Source organism: Argiope bruennichi, chromosome X2, assembly GCF_947563725.1.
Source record: "Argiope bruennichi chromosome X2, qqArgBrue1.1, whole genome shotgun sequence".
In the NCBI taxonomy this organism is placed as follows: Eukaryota; Metazoa; Arthropoda; class Arachnida; order Araneae; family Araneidae; genus Argiope; species Argiope bruennichi.
This window is the reverse complement of record NC_079163.1, coordinates 130,713,822-130,732,856: the sequence shown is the minus strand read 5'-3', so window position 1 is coordinate 130,732,856 and position 19,035 is coordinate 130,713,822. Positions and strand designations below refer to the sequence as shown.

Genomic DNA, 19,035 nt, shown 5'->3' with positions numbered 1-19,035 from the left:
AAATGTTTTAATATTTGTTATTGAGTAGCTTACAAAACAAGCAATAAAGAAAATGAGATTTTTGAATAATGCTCGCTACTGTGTAACGTAGTTAAACTAAATGATGATCAGAAAGTGACATTGCACTTATATCTTGTGCAAATATAGTAAAAAAACATCAAGAGAAAGGAAAATAAAAGGAATAAAAATAAAAAAGAACAAGAGAGCCTCACTTTAAATGTTATCTGCTTAAAAAGTACTGATAAAATTTCTTTTTAAAAATATCAAGAAAAATGTCTTACAAACAGACATCACAAAAAGATAACTTTTCCAAATCAAATAATGAATTATGACATTTCTTATGATTGATCTTGAACACATAAGCATTAGCTTTGATGCTGTTTATTAATCTGTTTTAATTATTTTTAATATGAATGATTAACATATTTTTCATTTCAGGACAGTGCGTCTAAAATCCGTCCAAAAAAGGAAATTCTCCCTGCAAGATTCCTAAGCATTTATTATGCTTCTTTCCAACCTTTAACCCTTGTTGACATCTTCTATATTTCCCTTAATTTCATTGTGCTTTTCCCATGTTATTATGTACTTACAATAAAGTCTATAGGAAACATAAATAGTTGAGAATCTTTTCTGTTTTGACACTCGAGAAAAAAAATGTCGAGCAGTTTACCATGGGATATATCTCCTTGTTGGGAATCCTGTTTTAAACGAGCTTTTATTCCAGACAAATAAAAGCAGGAATAGGCGTATCATCTTTGCCTAATTCATCAAGAAAAAGGCGCCAAAACATGACAGTGAAGATGGGGAATCTCTTCTTGATGTTGGAAATGAAAGAGCGCTAAAAGAATTGAACAAAAAAATCCTTTGAACATAAACTTAATCCGACTTACAACATGCTTCTCTCCTTTGAAAAAAATTGACTGATTGCTATTATACAGCTGCTTTTCCAGAACGCAGAACAGTCTATTATTACGCTGTTTTCTTCATAAAAAAAGAAAGAAGAGATTTTACAATTCTGTGTTTTTCTGTTCAGGAGATTTGAATCCACTTATCAAGAATTAGTTTAAAATTTCAAATGTTTCATGTTACCTAAGTTGTAAATAAGCAAAAAAAAAAAAAAAAAAAAAAAAAAACTTTCCAAATTGCATTTCATGACCCGTTTAAGTTTTTAGGTGTAATTATTGTTTTTTAATGTATTTTACTTTTTTTTATATATCTTTCAAGATTTAAAAATACGTCTTTATGTTATGTCCGGGCCAGCTCTACATATAATTTTTACTTCAAGCTGTATATGTACAAATACATACATGTCTTTCATGTAAATAATTCCCACTGAAATCTAAATTTAAAATTCTTTATTTTTGTTTGTGTTTATTTTTAAAATTTCATAATGAAGTGTTTCTTTTTCTCTCCTTGCTGAGATTTTGATGAAACCCTTTCCTATCGCTCAGAGATGAATAAGTTTCTGTTTTCAATGTAATGCAACTTTCATTCAATCAAGAAAACAATGCAATTGACGATAAAAAAGTTCCAATATATTTCAACATAGTTCTCATAATGTGCGCTTTTAATCCTATCACTTCGAAATACTATTGGTGAAGAAGCAAATTTTCATCGATGTTGAATGGTAAATATTTCGGAAGAAAGGGACATTCACTTTTTTTTAATTCTAGATTTTATTTCTAAAAATTGATTGAAGAAATATTTCGAAAATTTATCATCACATATATAATAAATTATAAAATTCCACTGTATTCAAATCCGGATAATGGTTGTCATATTTGTAATAACTAATAAGTTTCCACTTTATTTAAATCCAGTTAATTCATTTTTGTCGATTCTTATTAAAAACAATAAGCTGAAGTACTTGGAAAATAATTAAAAAGAAAACTATATAATGATATAATAAAGTGAAAATAGAATACTCTCTTAATTTTTTTTATTTTATACATTTAAGTATAAAATATTTATACATTACTTTGCTTAGTTTTTACTATTCAAAACCACATGTTCAATTTTTTGAAAGTTCATTGCTCAGTTATAGTTATTTCTAAAAATTCTACCTTTAATTTATCAATTTCATTATTGACAATGTGTATTAAATATATCATGAAATCATGATACGTAATCATTCAACTTTAAACCTAAAACAGACGACATCTTTTTTTATTACACTTTAAAAAACCTGAAATCTGAGTTTAATTTCATCAATAAATTGCTTCGATTATTTTATTTATTTTCTTTTCAGGAAGAAATCAAATAATAGACATGAAAAAAAATTGCTAAAGTTCACTGAATAAACAACAAAAGATTCTATTGCTTGACGTCTGTATCATAGACGAAAAAAGGAGGGAGAAGAATTTTTTCCCACAGCTGAAATAAACAAGGGAAGAGAATAGTGTTTACGGACTGTTGGTCAGATTGCAAGAACGCGGAACGAGTCATTCGAACATAACAATTAATGAGTTCAATGCGCGGAAAAAGAATATAACAAGAAATAAAAAATTTCTTTTGACCAGTGGGTAGTTGAAATTTATCAATCAAAGTTCTTAGCACTCAAATCTTTTTGATGTTTTCGTTCTTAATACGCACGTCACGGAATTTTTTTTTGTTAAACTTTAACATTATAGATATATAATCATGTGCAAAATGTTGATTCTATTAGATTGGATTTGTTCTTCAAAAAAATTAATTTATTATGTTAAAATACTTATTATTGATTCTGTTTTGCTTGAAATGACTTTGTTTTGATAATTTAAGATAATCTCATTAATCTTTATTGGTTAAAGGAAGTTACATTGCTTCTTGTATTGATTAAGTTTCTATCAGTTCATTACAGTGTTATGAAGTAATTAATTTTAAGGTATCTAAAATTTTTGGTTAAAATATTGGATTTATTACAGGATATCGTACATTATAAAAAGTATGCAATTGTGTCTCAACTACAGCTAATTTAATAAAAATTATCCGTCTTGAAAGATGCTGAATTTTTTGATAGAAAATCAACAATGTATAGAAATAAACAAAATAAATTCAAAAGAATGTATTTTAAAATCTAAAAAGAACTTCAACAAAGAACATTTCTGAGTTTAATTTTCTATTGAATGAAATTTAACTATAGCAGAAATTTCAATTTCAAACGCAAATGAAGCTTAGAAGTAGTACAGAATGAAAAAAACTATGATCTGATCAAAAAAATTAATATTTCCATTCGTTGTTTTGAGAAAAAAATTGCTTTGATATTTATAATGAATGATGTGATGAAAAATTTTCAAAAAAATCATCTAGGTCTAGAAAAAATTGAATCCCACTGATTTACGCTAATCGAAATTTCATGCAAAATATCTGATGAAGCAAAACTATTAAAGAATTCACATGCGTTTAAAAAACTTGAAAGGTTGCAGTTAGAATTATTGAAATTGCAATCTGTTTTAGAACGGATATATGCATCTGCAAATAAAATAAAATCTTAACCGAAGAATCCTTTTTTGCTGGTCCATCCTGTAATATGAAAGATATGGAAGTCGATAAGTTTAGAATAATTTTTAAACGTAACTATCTCAGTTTACTGACATAAACGTGAGTTGGGGCTTGTTTTGGAGGAGAAGATAAATGAAAAAAAGTTTAATTAATTTAATTAACAGGAATTAATTCATGCGCAACTTTCCCTTTCGTTGGACCAATTTAATTTACGAATCTGATGAATACCATACAACTGATACATAATGTATCCTGCTCCAGAATTGTATAACAAGAAGTTAGTTGGATGTCACAAGCAATAGTATTTATCACGTGAATTTGACGTCACTGAATTGAAGCATTTCTCTACTATTAAAGACAAATTTAAGAAGTGATATTTAACTATCTGTATCTTCCGATTTTAATAGGAACCCAGCATAACTGTAATGAAGCAATGCCGTTTTCAGTTAAATTGTGAAGCAAAATTAGTTTAATTTTTTTATCCCATGAGAAATTATAAAGATGTTTCCATAGCAGGGCAATGTATAAAAAAACTCATTTCTGAATATCAAACTTTCTAAATGGCCCGGATTATAATTCGGTAGTGTTTTTTTTGTCATATAAAGTAAAGTATTAAGTAAATATTTTCAATTTTTAGAGTTATTTGAAGTTATTCTCTATAACTTAATCAGCCAGAGCATTCAACTGGCGAATCTGAAAAAAATATTTTTATTGTCTATTGCTGATATACCAAACAAAATTCACTGTAGTCCAAAGAACTATCAAAAACAATTTAAGAACTATCAAAAACAAAGGTAAATGGTTTTTAATAACGGAATCTATAGTTGTATTTTTTGAATTTTTCAAAATGTTTTCTTTTTTTGTCATATGGTGTTCTTTATTTTATCAGATATCAGTCAAATATAATTTTATAGAAATTCATGCAGTTGGAATTGCATTAATTTTAATGGATGCTCTTCTGTTAAATTTAGAGTTATGCATCTAATATCAAAAAGAATTAATGAAGCATTTGTTTAAATAAAGTAATATTACGATATAAAATATTTACTTAAGAATATGAAGATAAATTAATTTTGTCAATATTTCTTGTGCAAATGGAAGGTTCCGTAACTCTTTACTTTTTGTATAAAATTTAATATGAAGGCATATCTGTAAGAGAATTTTTTAAGAGCATTAAAATAAATAATATTCAATAAATACGATTCTTAAAATGTACGCCTTATCTCGGAATTTTTTCAGAAAGCAATAGATTGGATATTATCAAATGAAATTTTTTTATTAAAAGTATAGTTCCACCAAGTTGGCGGAATTGAATATACATTGATTTCTTAAGATCGCCAAATTTGTTCCGTATTTGAAATTTTATTCATTCAATGGTGGTACTGAATATTTCATTTGAAAAGAAGAATTCTTGTTCGGTTTCAAACAAAGCGAATTTCTTTTTAAAATTCAGTTCTTAGTGATGGAAGTTAGTGTTAGTATCTTCTCAAAAGCAAAAGTAACTGTTAAATTCAATGAAAATTTAACATAAATTTATTTACAGTTAAAACTCACATAATGTAATGTTTTAGAGTTTTAATAATAATATTGAAGGATTTTTATTAAATTTTATTATATTAAATTAATTTATATAACTTAACGAAAATGAATTTTATTTCAAAACGCATTTATTTGTGCGACAGATAAAGCAAAATCATAGAAGTATGAAAACAGATTCTCACAGTTCTTTTGTAAACTCCAATGATGAAACAAAATAATGAACCACGAAACAAAAGGACAGAATTTTCAAAACTATTCATCCAATTGCTTAAAAATTCACTTCGGTTTAAAATGCGTACATTTTTTTTGTGCTTGTGGAATTAAGTAACCAGGCCATGTGCATTGAAGTCCAAATAACATGTCATCAGCAAATGAACACTCTACATTATTAGACAGAGATCCTCAGGTAATTCATTTTAAAGCATTTACTGTGCTATGTGCTTGCAATAAGTGAAAGCATCCTCTTGTTATCAAGATTTTGATATGCATTCGGCAGACCTAACTGTTACTTATCCTTTCGTTATCGCATCCTAACTTTATCATGCTCATCGAAATGTCAAATTTCGATGTTTTCTCTTTCAAGCTTGTGTTCTTCCGTCACATGTGGCCGAACATCGGTCGATATAATTTTTCATTGTTTTTCACTGGTGGCTGTCACCACTCAAGATCTCTAAATCGATTACTAAGTCTGCATATAAAAGTGGAGGGAGGAAACTATTTATTTCAGAGACCTAGTGGAATGGGTGGATATGCTTCAGGCTTATATTGCAGGTACTCGAACTTGCATGAATTTTTAGAGGCAAAGACATGGATGAGTTCGCTAATTGTTGGCTGTTTTGAATTAATCCTTTTGACAGGAGTCTGTGAATATCGCCGGGAGGGGTTGGTCGCTGATCTGGAAATTGAGGCTTATCTTGATATAAAGGCTATTATATACAAAGCGTCTTCTTTCTGGAAAACACTTAATTTGCGGGATTTTGAAGTATGGAAGGCTTAAACTGATAAAAATCACTTACGTATGAGGTATCAATGCATTTTATATAGGATATTTATAGAATTTGGCCGAATTTGCTTCATACGTTGAATAGCTAACTGAAATGGTATAATTTCTTATTAATTTGATTCCATTTAGGCAATTTTTAAATTTTTATTAATTATTCTAAAGCAGAATATTTTTTTTATTAAACTGATAGCTCTACTCCTAGATGTATTGAAATTTGGAGATTGTGCATTGCAAGCTAATTTTTGTCTAAAACACCTATTTGAGTTTAATTGGGGTTTTTTCAATAAAATAAATTAATGTGATTTTACATTTATTCATTTTTATAGTAAAAAACGCATTGAACAAAGAAAGCGAGCGTCATTTATTGTTTGCTCTATGATTGTTATGGACAAATATTTAGCAGAACAAATTTTCACAGTTCATAAACTTTAAAACAAAGAGAACAAATAGAAAATTTTATTCAATTTTTATTACCTATATTTTATGCCAACAATTTTTATTAAAATTTTTATTCTCAAGTCAATGTTTGTTGTACCTTTTGAAACAGGATGCTCTTCATATCAATGTACTGAGTTCATTGGCGCCTTCTTGATTTTCCATCTTAACCTAATCATATAATGCAGAATTAATCGAAGAAAGAAATCTAATTGAAGATATGCGCATTCTCTATTGTCTGTCAAGCGATTATTAAGAATGTACAGCAAAGTCAATATAGCCCAAAACGTGTAATGAATTCCAATGGTACTCTCCTATGGGAGAGATTGGAGATTCACGCACTGCGGTTGCGTGAGGAAAGCATCTTTCTACACTTCGTGACTAGAATTACCATCGATGCTGTGAATAGGAAATTCGAATGTGTGAATATGGCGACAGTGGAAGTATTGCGGATGATCTTCGCTGAAAAATGAGTTTTGTTTTCAGAAATTCATTCTCTTTTTGGTATAAATATACGTGCCTGATTTTGTAAGAAGGATAATAGATTTCTAAACAGTCTGGAATGAATGGCATTTGAAGATGAACGGAAATGGCGAAATGAAGAATGAGACGAAGAATAAAGAATATATTGAGGCATTTAAGCGCGCATGCACAAATCAATCTATTTTGAAAGAAATATACGGGGCAAAAGTAGAGATAATGACAAAAATTTAAATTCAAATTGATCCAAGCAGCATTTATTCAAAGTCGGTCTTGAAAAAGGGTTTGAATCAACTCTGAACAAAAAGTATTCTGCAATTAAAATTTAAATAAGTCTTCTAATTTTATATGGAAAATTTGACCATTTTTTAAATTTTTTTCTATTTTTATCACTTTTTGGTACATTATAACAAAAAACAACCCTGTTTTTTTTTACCAATGAATTCATATTGTTGACTGATTAGTTATCCTTCGACGCCTTAAAACTGAATAATAATTATTTTTCTGAAACATTCCCAAATGTAAAATAAAGAAATTCCTTTTTTGAATTATTTTGGTTCACTTTTACAGCAGATAGAGTTCGTCTTTGAATTCCAGTGCAATATGTTTGTCATAACAAAATTTTACGAACAAATAATAAATATGGGTGATACGGTAAATCACCCTAAAGTATCTAGGATATACAAAAATTATAATAAAATATGTCAATAAAAATTAGTTTTCCTTACATTTCAGTATCGCATTATAGAAAATTTCACTGTTTTCAGAATAAGTCTATAGGAAATTATATTGTAAACTGAATAAAAATGAAGTTTCCGACAGTTTTTTAACATTTTTATCTGTCTAAATTAACCTTACTTTTAATTAAAGAAAAAAAAATATTTCTCACAACACTCATTTTATTTTGCATAACTTAAGCTAAACGCATTCGATGGAGGCTATTTAAAAACCGTACGCTAGTAAAAAGCAACAATTACATTCAGTTTTGGATTCTTTGATTTTTTTTTCCTTTTTTGTTTATATTTATTAAACCCATCCAACTATTCATCTGCATTCTATGACTTTTTTACAAGATGGCGAGATTGATTTTGTAAAAAAGGAATTCATGAATCAAATTCTATATATGAATGTTTAGATATTTTTAAATAGATTCATCGGAATTCTTTGAAATTAGCATAATGATCGCCCAAATCAGAGTGTACTAAAACTCCTTTTCTGATTATAGTAAAAACCCTTATTCACATTAAAATAATTCCAGTTTCCACACACATTTCATCTTTTATTCTACACTAAATATATTCCTTCTATATTCTGCGGTCTTATAATATTTTATAAAATGGATTTTATGAAAAGTATGTTAATAACAATCAATGTATAATCCTTTGTATAATTTAATTTATGTATGGGATTTTAATTAGATTGACATACGCAATTAATAATTTTAAATAAGTACAAAATCTAAGCTTCTAATCGAGCTCTTTGAAAAACATTTCTCCGAAATAAAACCATTGTTCGTATTATTAAAAAGAACCCAATTTTGGACCTCATTCATCTATCTCACTAAATATATCCAGCTAATCCATCTATGTTCTATGACCTTTTAATGTCCCGTAAAAAAAAAATGTGTCCCGTAGAGTAAGAAAGTTGATGAAGCACACAGATGAGACTCCGTTTGTCTTTTGGCCTACTACAGCATCATCAGGTTGGCGTTCCATAACATTAGCTTCGAGAATTACTTCAACTAAAGCATTACAAATCGATGTACCTTCATGCTATTGCATACCCAGCAATTTCAGATGAATTTTTTTTCAGCCTTTTGATCGAAACTTATTTGAAACAAAATGAGAATTGGAGCAAATGAAAATTGCTGATCATATATGAATGTATTCCGGGATTTTTTTTTTCATTCTCTACACATCAGTGGTAATCGTACTTTTTTTTTTCTTTTTTGAAAGGATTGTTGTTTTATTTTCTCGCTTCCCATGTGATGAGGAACTGGTATTGAGGCAAAATGAGCATGGAAAAGAACCATGAGGGTTTCGCGGCTATGAAATTGACGACTATTCGTTGTGAAATTTCAAATTAATTTAGAAATACATTCTCAAGATATATATTGCGTGTGAAACCTATGCTTGCCCAAGTTATTAATAACTGATGCTACCTCTCTTTGAAAGCAGTGGATTATTTCAGAAGAAAAAAAGTCAAAAAATTTCATTTCATTCAAATTTGCTTTTCTGATACTGAAATAAATATAGTGATATCTCAAAAATAAAAATGATGACTATTCGAAAAATTTCAGTAAAGTACACTTGTTGCTGTTAAATGAAATATATGACAGTTACCTAATTTCTCACGTGCTTTTATGCCGATATCGAACTGAATACATTGATTCAAAAGAATAATGCGATTTAAATAAATTAACCAATACAGAATATTCTTCTTTGTTTTGAAAATAGAATGGTTTTAAAGTAAAAATTTTCTGAAAGAATTGTAAATAAAATATAAGGTTGGCGGAATGGAAAAGTGTCAGAAAATTCAAAGAATGTAAAAGCTACTTTTACTTTTAATTAGAACGGATATAGATAGTTATTAAATTATTTAATTGATCAGGGTTTATTAAATGCTGTTATATTCTGGATGAATGCTTAAACAGTAATTCAACAGCTATTTAAACATTTAGTAGCCATTTTTGCCTTCAAATACTATTTTTCACATAATTGTTTATAAAAGAAAATTGTCACATCCAGTGTTCGACATCAAACCAAGAATTTTTTAAAAAATTTTTATACATTACAATAACAAAAATTTCTTGGGTGTTTTTTAGGAACCCTTCTTGCCTTGTTTGTATGAATCTATTCAGATTTTTTTTACGAATGGCAGCATATTATGAGTAATTTGGTTTTGAAATTCCGGTATTTTCACCTCTTTTGAGATTTTCTTTTCATTTTCTCATTTCTTACTTTCTTATGAAGTTGTAACTTTTACTAATTTTAGTTTATTTGAGGGTTTAAAAGTCGTTTCCATTGTGATAGCTGTATTTCCTAGTGTATTTTTTTTCTTTTTTTCTTTACATATTTTGAAGGCATTATTTTAAATTGTATTTATTATTAGAAAAAAAATTGTACTCAATGTAAGCGTAGTACTTCACATTTATTTGTTTCAAAGGATTTTTTAGGGCACGATTACGATATTTATATAAGATTATATAAAGATAATAAAACTGAAGGCATCATTTTTGTATTGTCAGTCTAAAAATAATTTAATACAAATCAGTCATTTAAAGATAATCCTTTTATTTTATTTACCTTATATTGGTAAAATCAAATTTAAATAACTAATTCATCACTTAATATTCAACAATATTTAAAGTTTTATCCGTGACTTATAATACAACTTAATTTATAAGTGCATTTATAATTAAAGGTAAAATTTAAATATTTAATTCTGTAGCATAAAATTCAAATCTTTTAAACAATTTAAATTTCAAATAAATCATTTCAAAAATGAATAGAAATCCTTGCATGTCGATTTTAAAAAATATGAGCTCCTACAGTGATACTTTATAGTGATAAATGATTAGCAGAAAGAAAGAAAGAAAGATAAAATGACAGTTTGCGTACTGCAAGTTGGAACTCATGGTCAATCGAATTTTAGCAATATAAACTTAAAAGCTTTGAAAAATTTCGTTCATTCTTATGGTAGTTATATATGCATACATTCTTAAAAAAGAATAAAGTTTAACTTTTTATCGTTCTTTAAATTTAGGCGTACTAATAACTTTTCAAAGCGATATTTCTTGAACCTAATTTGCAATTTATACAAAATCGGATTGATAAAAAATTCATGAAACCTAAAAAAAAACAAAAAAAAAAAAAAAACACCAGATTAACGACTTAATGTTATAAATGCTAACCCAAGCCATCTGAATATATGAGATATATTTAGACCTTATAATTTAGTAAAATGCCGCTAGAATTGTGACTATTAGATACTTATTGAAATTTTTTTCTAGGGTGTTCAATTGCGATTTCAATTAAATTGTTTACTAATTACAAATTGAATTAAATTGTTATCAAATTTCCAAAATTGTATGAAAATCTTTTGTTCCTTTTACAACTAAAATATTGCATCTAGAAGATGGTGTTTAACTAACATGAATTCATTCTTTGAAATTTATTCAAACCGTTAAACAGTTTTGTAATACAGAAATATTAATGTCCATTTCACTCAAAAGTACAAAATGAATTCATCTACAACTCATATTAAAATATTTTAATTAAAAATTCACAAGATTCAACAAGAATCAAGCTATCAGTTAATTGTTACAGTTGCTAACACCCTATGAATTGGATTTAAATACCAAATTTTTATTTCATAATAGATTGTATTATAAAAGAATTCACTTATCATGGCATTTATATTCCTTAAAATAGAGCAAAATTTAGTCTATTGACACTCTAAATTAAAAACTTTTAATCGCAAAATAGTGAAATTGTCCAACTTTATAATTTACATATTATATTTCTAAAATAAATAAACCAAATTTAAAATGAAGATAAATTAATATTCTAATAGGATAAAATATAATTTCTATTTATATACTCGTTCCTTACAAGAGAAAAATTCAACGGAAATTCATCTGACTTTTTTTTTGTAATTCATACAATTTAAAGGAAACTAAAATTGAAAGTTTGCATATTAGAGGTCCTTAATCAAGAAAAGACAGTCGCAACTTAAATATCTTTACCTACAACTTCTTCAACGATAAACAAATTAAACTTTTGTCTCTTACATGCCCTAACGAAAGAAAATTCAGCCACAAGAATGTAAAATACTGAATTGAAAAAATATTAAATTGCATTTTAAATTGAAATATTTTTCAACTAACTAAGTTATTGTTAATTCAAAGAAGACCAAATCAAAAATTTGCTTTTTATAACTCCTAATCTAAGAAAAATCAGCCACAATTGAAATTTATATATTTTTCATGTAACTAAGTCACACGATTCAACGAAGGCCAAATCAAAAGCGAATTGGAAGGGAACTTACAAGTAACTGCCCAGCAAAGGTGGTCTCCGAGAGAAGCAGCAGGGAGACGGATGAACCTGAAGCAGAGCGAATCGGGAGACTGAATGATCTCTTTCGCTGTCAGGAAGTGAAAGAAGAGAGGGAGAATGAAGACTCTCTCTTAAAGATGCTTCGAGCCAACCACTTTCTCTACCGGAACAACCAGGCCAGAGGGATGCTCGGAGTTCAAGTGAGGTGGATCTCTTCAAGGGTGACTATTTTATGGCGGGCAAATGTCAGGGCTGGATCTTTTTCAGGGCTATGGCTGCTGCTTTTGTTGAGTAGGAGGGAGCCACTGTTCTCGGCTAAATCTTCCAACTTGTGGTGAGTGGTCAGGGTTGAAGTGGCAGGGAGGAGGGAGGGCGTCCGATGCTTTGTGGATGGGCGAAAGTGAAGGAAAAGTAAATGAATAATAATAATAAAAAAGGGATAGACCATCCTGTCTGCTGTTTTTTTATCCCAGGATCAGATGTATTTTTTTTCAGATATAAATTATATTGGAGAGGTCATGCAGATTTTTAGGTTGACTGGAATGTGATTTTGTTTTCTGTCTCTCCAAATTTAGATACTGTCATCTTGTTTGTTTTGGCGTTTTTTTTATTGTGTAGGTAATAAAACAAATTGATTTATCTATGGATATAAATTTGAAGATACACAATTGATGTTAGTATTCACTTTTTAAATAAAAAGAATTCCTTTAATGTATTATTAAACACGGGTTTTACGCGAACTGAAGAGTAGAGCGCCATTTTTTTCCCGATATGCGCTGATTTTGCTTATAATTTTTTTACAAAAGGAGAAAAGAAAGCACTTGTTATAATTGTTCATTAATTGCCACATAATGCAAGAGGATCTCAACTCAAAAACAATTTTGGGAGTAAAATATAACAGCCTTTCTTATGGAATTGCCATTCATGTGATATTCAAATAGTTACATATAAAGCATATTTAATTAAATAATTTATAGTTGCCATATCTTTGATATCTCGTATAAATGAAATAAAACACCTTGAAGTTAAAAACTATATGAAAAATCAATTTTAAAGAAATGATCATAAGGAAAAGACGGGAAGAGCATTTCAAAGATTCGAGAATGCTTTTTTTTTATAATAAAAAAAATTCAGATTAACTGAAATTTCGATGAAAGCGCTAATGAAATCGTTTTAGAATATGGTAATCAAGTGAGTTACAGTTTTTATTCAGTCATTATGAAAATGAATACAAAGAAAATGCATAAAAGTGAACATTCTATGATATATCGAAACAAAGAAATTCATGTAAAAATGAACCATACGTAACAAATGAAACTTTCTTCTAAAATAATTGCCCACTTGAATTTTTCTTTATTCACACATTATACTTAGAAATGAGGGGCAGCGTTCAGTTTAAAACAAAGAAACATTTATCTTCTTTTGCAATGAAAATGAAATATAATTTTTCTCTAAAAAATGTCGTTTTTTCAAGAGAAAGAATTAAAATACTTTCTCGTTAGCTTATACACTAATACTTCAATTATTAGTCACCCCTACTGAAATGGAATCTGTCGCATGTGCTCGGACTTTATTCACTGTTCAATTTCTTTTCCTCAATTCAACCTTGCAATTCGTCTGCCAATGGGACTCTGAAACGGCATCATTTATAAGGGAAATTGCTTCTATTCATTTCTAAAATTGTTGACCGTTTTGGTTTTCTCTTACAAAAGTGTCTCACGTCTTCAAAGAATGCCAATAAAGAAAGAAAGGGGGAAAAAACTGAGTGCGAAGCCGCAAATGGAAATTGGTTGAATGAAAGAGGTGCTGAATGACTGAGACTCATTGTATTCATTAACGGAAGAGGTATAAAATAACAAAAAAAAATAGAATAATGTAATTAAGGATCTACGCAAAATAAATCTGCATTTTCAACAAGATGGATCTTAAAATGAATTGTTTCGAAAGCTGACGACTACCAAGAGTTCTTTTGATTTCGCAGCAAATCGAGAAAGAAAGTGGTTTTGGGGAGATAAAAAAAACTTCGCCTTAAATGTTTGGTAAATAGAAAAAAGTTTAAAAATTTCGATTTCTTTTCTGTCATACTAATGGTTGGGTCCTTGAGTGGGATAAGAAAAAATAAAAAAAGACGGATCTCAATTCGGAAAGCCCAATCTGAGGAATCTTTATATGAGCAAATATTCGTGCTCACAAAGCCAGGTGAGATTTTCCTAACCACTCAGCGTACATAGGAAGTTTGGCTCACCGATGACGCTTTCACATTTTTAGTAGAACTCTCAATGATTAATCAAGCGGACTCGAGCTTTTTAATTTAATGATCCCAATTTTTTCCAGAAAATTTTTCGCTACCCAGGAAAAGTGCGTGTCTAAAATTATATATAAATAAAACGTACATTTTAATCAAATATTATTTTATTTATAGATAGCATTAAATAATTAAATATTTTTTATTCATAATTTAATTCACAGTTTTATATTTACAAATAATTCTCAATTTTTGCACTTGAATTTTCACAAAAAGTTACAATACTTATATTTCGGATGAGCTTTGTTTTTACATAAAATGCTAAATTTTAAATCAATATTTGAAACCTCTGTACGTCAAATATCTTTTGAGTTTTAAGACACGATAGGTACCTATGATTTCTCATCAGTAAAAAGAAAGTCACTCCTTTTAACCGAGTTGCACGCCATAGGGAAAAAAAGCAGCACTCAGAATTTATTTAGGAACTGAATGATATTCTTTTCTTCTTTGTATTTCAAGCCAAAATTCATAAAAAGTTTTCTGAGTAAACTCATGTCATTCAAACAATACTCAAAGCGTGTCGTATGATAAATCGATATTTATTTTGTTTTCGTCTGTTAAAGAATTTCTTCTGTTAAACAACTAACATTCACGATTGAAGGATATTGTTTTCTTTTTTTAATTTATAGTCAAAATTCATCAAGAGTTTTTTTTTTTTGAGTAAACTGATGTCATGGAAATGACACTAAAATCGTGTCGTTTGGAAAATCGATAATTTTCTTTTTTTTATCTTCTATTAAAGAACTAACATTCACTATTTAAACCTTCAAAAAATTTTTAAACGAATTTAGGTTTATAAAATTTAAAATGAAAAAAAATTATAAAATATGAAATTATGTTCTAAAGCAATTCAAATGATTCATGACAACTTAAGAAATTAAAGTTTCTCATAGATCGCTTTAAAAACAGAATATTATCCGTTAAAAAATATTTCTAACATATTATTTGGTATACTAACATTTTTTAAAAAAGCTTTCAACTTAATCCAACGAGGTTATTTTCGAAGGAACGATTTATATCGTTTACTTTATCAAATATGTCTGATAGCAGAACTTTTTTTGGCAATCATATTTCCTTATGAAAATAATCAACAAGGTAAGATTATTAAACTTTTAAAAACTTATCAACTTGGCCTTTAAGCTGTAATAACCTTATGCCCTTGGCAACCATCTTAACTCTATGTGAATTAATAAGGCTTTGTAATCACAATTCATAACTTTGAATAGATTAGAAAACAAACAACTATGGAGAATGCTGCATTGACGCAATTATACAGTTGAAAAGCATCAAGGAATGCATTTTATTTCTTTTTTTTTATATAACGAGTACCTCCCAATAAGGTACATTATAAATAAACTGTTAGATTCTTTGTTATGCTATATTGTGAATAACTCGCTGTGGCTTCAATAAATTATGTGTATATTTTTCAAAATGGCATAAACTGTGATACAATAGTTTTCTCGAAGTAAAAAGATCCTGTTTCAAAATTCCATTCAAACTAAATATCTATTCATCACTGTTTTGTTATGAGCTTTAAATATAAAAATTATTCTATCACAACATTTGAAAATCCCTTTATTGCTAAAATCCAACGATAATTTATACTCGTCTGCATTTGGTGAACTGTTTAGATTTAAGAAAAGAAATGTTTTGTATGCAAATAATTAATGAAACAAAATCATTTAAAACGATGAAACAATAATGAAAATACTGATCTCATTCAAAGAAAATTGCTTTTTAACTATGCTGTGTATCTTCAAGTTTCAAAGTATTATTAGTGTAACGCTGTCTCGAGTTTGAAAAGAAGAAATACTGCTTCTTGCTCTTATCATGGGTTTTGAAATTTGTTAATATATCTAGAATATTAGCCAGTCTGTATTTTTTTGGTTTTCTGGGATAGCAGTATTCCCTCTAGATTTATAAATTAAAAGGCCTATTTTCTCTTTGTTTTACCGAAGTGACCTCTTCTTATTTACAGCGGAACACCCCGCCACCAGTAAACGAAGCAGTATCGACAGGACTTGTGGCCGACTGCTGTCTTTAACAAAACCCATCCCTAACACCGGCCGGTTCACCAAAGTGTCAAGGCGGTTGGTCCCCAGTACAGAAATGATCATCGGATGTTACTATACAATTACACTATTTTAAAGATGTCTAACTCCTTGTTTCGACACGGACTTCGTTCTTTGGAAGAAAACGTCTCCCGAGCCTGAAAAAGTAATTCATAATTCATATTACAATGAGTTCAAAGGAATTCCTAACAGAAATGTAATCACCCTCTGCTTATTTTTTCCTGTCTGAAAATATACATACATATATTTCTCGTCTGAATAGTAAAATAATAAATAGTTAATGAGTACATTTGACATAAATGTCAATTTCATTCCTCTTTCTATGTGCAAGAGTGGAGTATTCCTTTTCTTATCATTGCAGTAATTTTGCTTATTTTGGGAAAGAGGAGAAAGCTTAGCAAATTTATTAACTGATAAATTAGCTTATTGTAAAAAGAATCAGGCATATTATTCTACAAACGAGAGTGAAAATCTATACTTATATAAAGTGTCAATGTGTGTGTTGGCGCTCCACAGGCCAGACCGTTTGACCTACAGCTACCAAATTTGGTACATGTATACCTTAAAGGTCATGAATGTGCACCTGGGGTCCGTTTTTTTAATCTTTAATTAGAATTTTAATTATTAATTGAAAACTAACTTTCCCGCCAAAAAAATCTTCCATTTTTCCCACCGCCAAGTGAGTAAGGCTTCAGGGTTTTTTTCCCAACAGTAATGAGGCTAGGATTAACATTTTTCGGAAGATTATTTCAAACGATTCTGTTTATTTTCTTAATGTTTGATGCATTTAAAATTAGACATTGTTAATGAATCGATCTTTTAGATTCATTCTGAAGTACTTTTGAATTAAAAAAAAGCAGAATAAAGGAAATTAAAAATTTCTAATCCGCATAGCGTTACCCCAACTGGCGTATTAAAATTCGCGCATTTACGTTACCGTAACTGGCGTTGAAAATTCCCGAATGCGTATTGTGTTCTGATTGCTGACAACTATTATCAACGGATGCGAAATTGATTTAAATTATTTTTAGGTTAGTTGTATGCTTTTGTAATTAAAATGCATTTATGTTAGTTATATATTTTTTGTATATGCTTATAGTTTTAAGTACATCGTTTTTTAAGTAGTTTTTTTAAACCTTTTCAACCGATTATTTTAAATGATTCGTTTTATTTTCTTAGTGTTTGATGCGTTTAAAATTAAACATTGTTTATTAATCGATCTGCTCATGATGAACATGAGAAAATTTTGTTGACAAATTCTTGAGATATTACATAAATTAAGAAAGATATTCTTTGGTGCCCATAAAGTTTAAAAGCTCAGTGACTCTGTTTTCAGTAATCATATTATAAAAAAAAATGCTTTGTTTCAGTAAAAAATATTATTATATTAATTGCAGATTAATCCTTTCCACTTTAATTTAAAGCATAAATTCTACGGGAGCTAACAGAAAATTAGAGAGATACATATTACGTTATGACTGAAGGCCTTTATAATATGAGTGAATTATATGACAATCCAAATTTGAAGTTTTAAAATATTTTGATGAAGATGCTATTAAAGTATGAATTGCATAAAATATTTAATTATTAAAATTTTAACGAGCATTAAGATTGGCGAACCGATTGGTCGCCATCGGCGGCTAGTATGAAATAAACCTTACGGGTGTTGTTCTGAAACTTAAGCAACACTTTTTTTTAATAACATGATGACGTTTCATATCTTGAAAAATTAACAGATTAAGGCATCTTTTAAATATTTGCAGGATTCTAAATTTCTGTTCACTGCAACGTACGATTACGCGATTATATAGAGTGAATGAGATAAATGCTCCTAAAAATAGCTCTGTGAGTGTTTGTTTGATATAAAACAATAATGCAGATACCCAAAACTAGTAGTTTTATCTAAAGAAGCTTTGAAAGGAAATAACATAGTAACTTCTGTTTTTTTTATAATGGATAGAGAAGTTTCAGTTATAGAATGTTATGTTTAGATTAAAATGCCATATTTTTTATATTGTAATCCAAAATTACCATGTTTAACTTCTACAAATTAAAGAAAATCAATCACCCATTCATGATTATATCTAGAAAATGAGCATTCATACCATTTATAACGGTGAAATGTAAACATACATGGAATGTTTACAAGACTAAATGATAGCTATAGATATGTTTATATCCATCATATTAAAATTCATTATTCTATAATTTTCAATCTATAATTTTGTATTGGTAAAAGGAGACTTTAATTTTTATTGCATAATTGCTATAATGTGATTTGTATCTCTGTTATATTGTATAATTTATGATGATGTCGTGTCCGCGTTACCACGGAAAGGGGGTGCAGTAGCTTCTGAGGGTAAAGACCCGTGAGCACCCGAGGACAGAAGTCTAACTTCTAGCTGATATGAAGATGAAACTCACACATTCGCTTGCACAACCCCTTTTTACAGGTGGGCACATTCCCACCCCTCACAGATAGAACACAGATGAAGAACAACCCTGCCCGAACTGGGATTCAAACCCGGGACGCCCAGATCACGGGGAAGATGCGCTACCCCTATGCAAGGACGCCGGCATTTTATAATTTATACCGTAGCCATTTGGCACATTTTAATATTTTTTAATTTCAGGAAAAAAATAATTAAAAATTTTAAAAACTAT

At 28.8% G+C, this 19,035-nt stretch overlaps 1 protein-coding gene across 2 annotated transcripts in view; it reads right to left on the bottom strand.

Moving 5' to 3' along the window:
- LOC129961072 (uncharacterized) overlaps nucleotides 1-12,181 on the bottom strand; it is an 80,559-nt gene extending 68,378 nt beyond the window's left edge. For both annotated transcript variants that reach the window (XM_056074879.1, XM_056074880.1), the window contains exon 1: nucleotides 11,987-12,181. The gene's annotated coding sequence lies outside the window, so the exon portion shown is untranslated. The remainder of the gene's footprint in view (nucleotides 1-11,986) is intronic.
- Nucleotides 12,182-19,035: the final 6,854 nt, after the last annotated feature.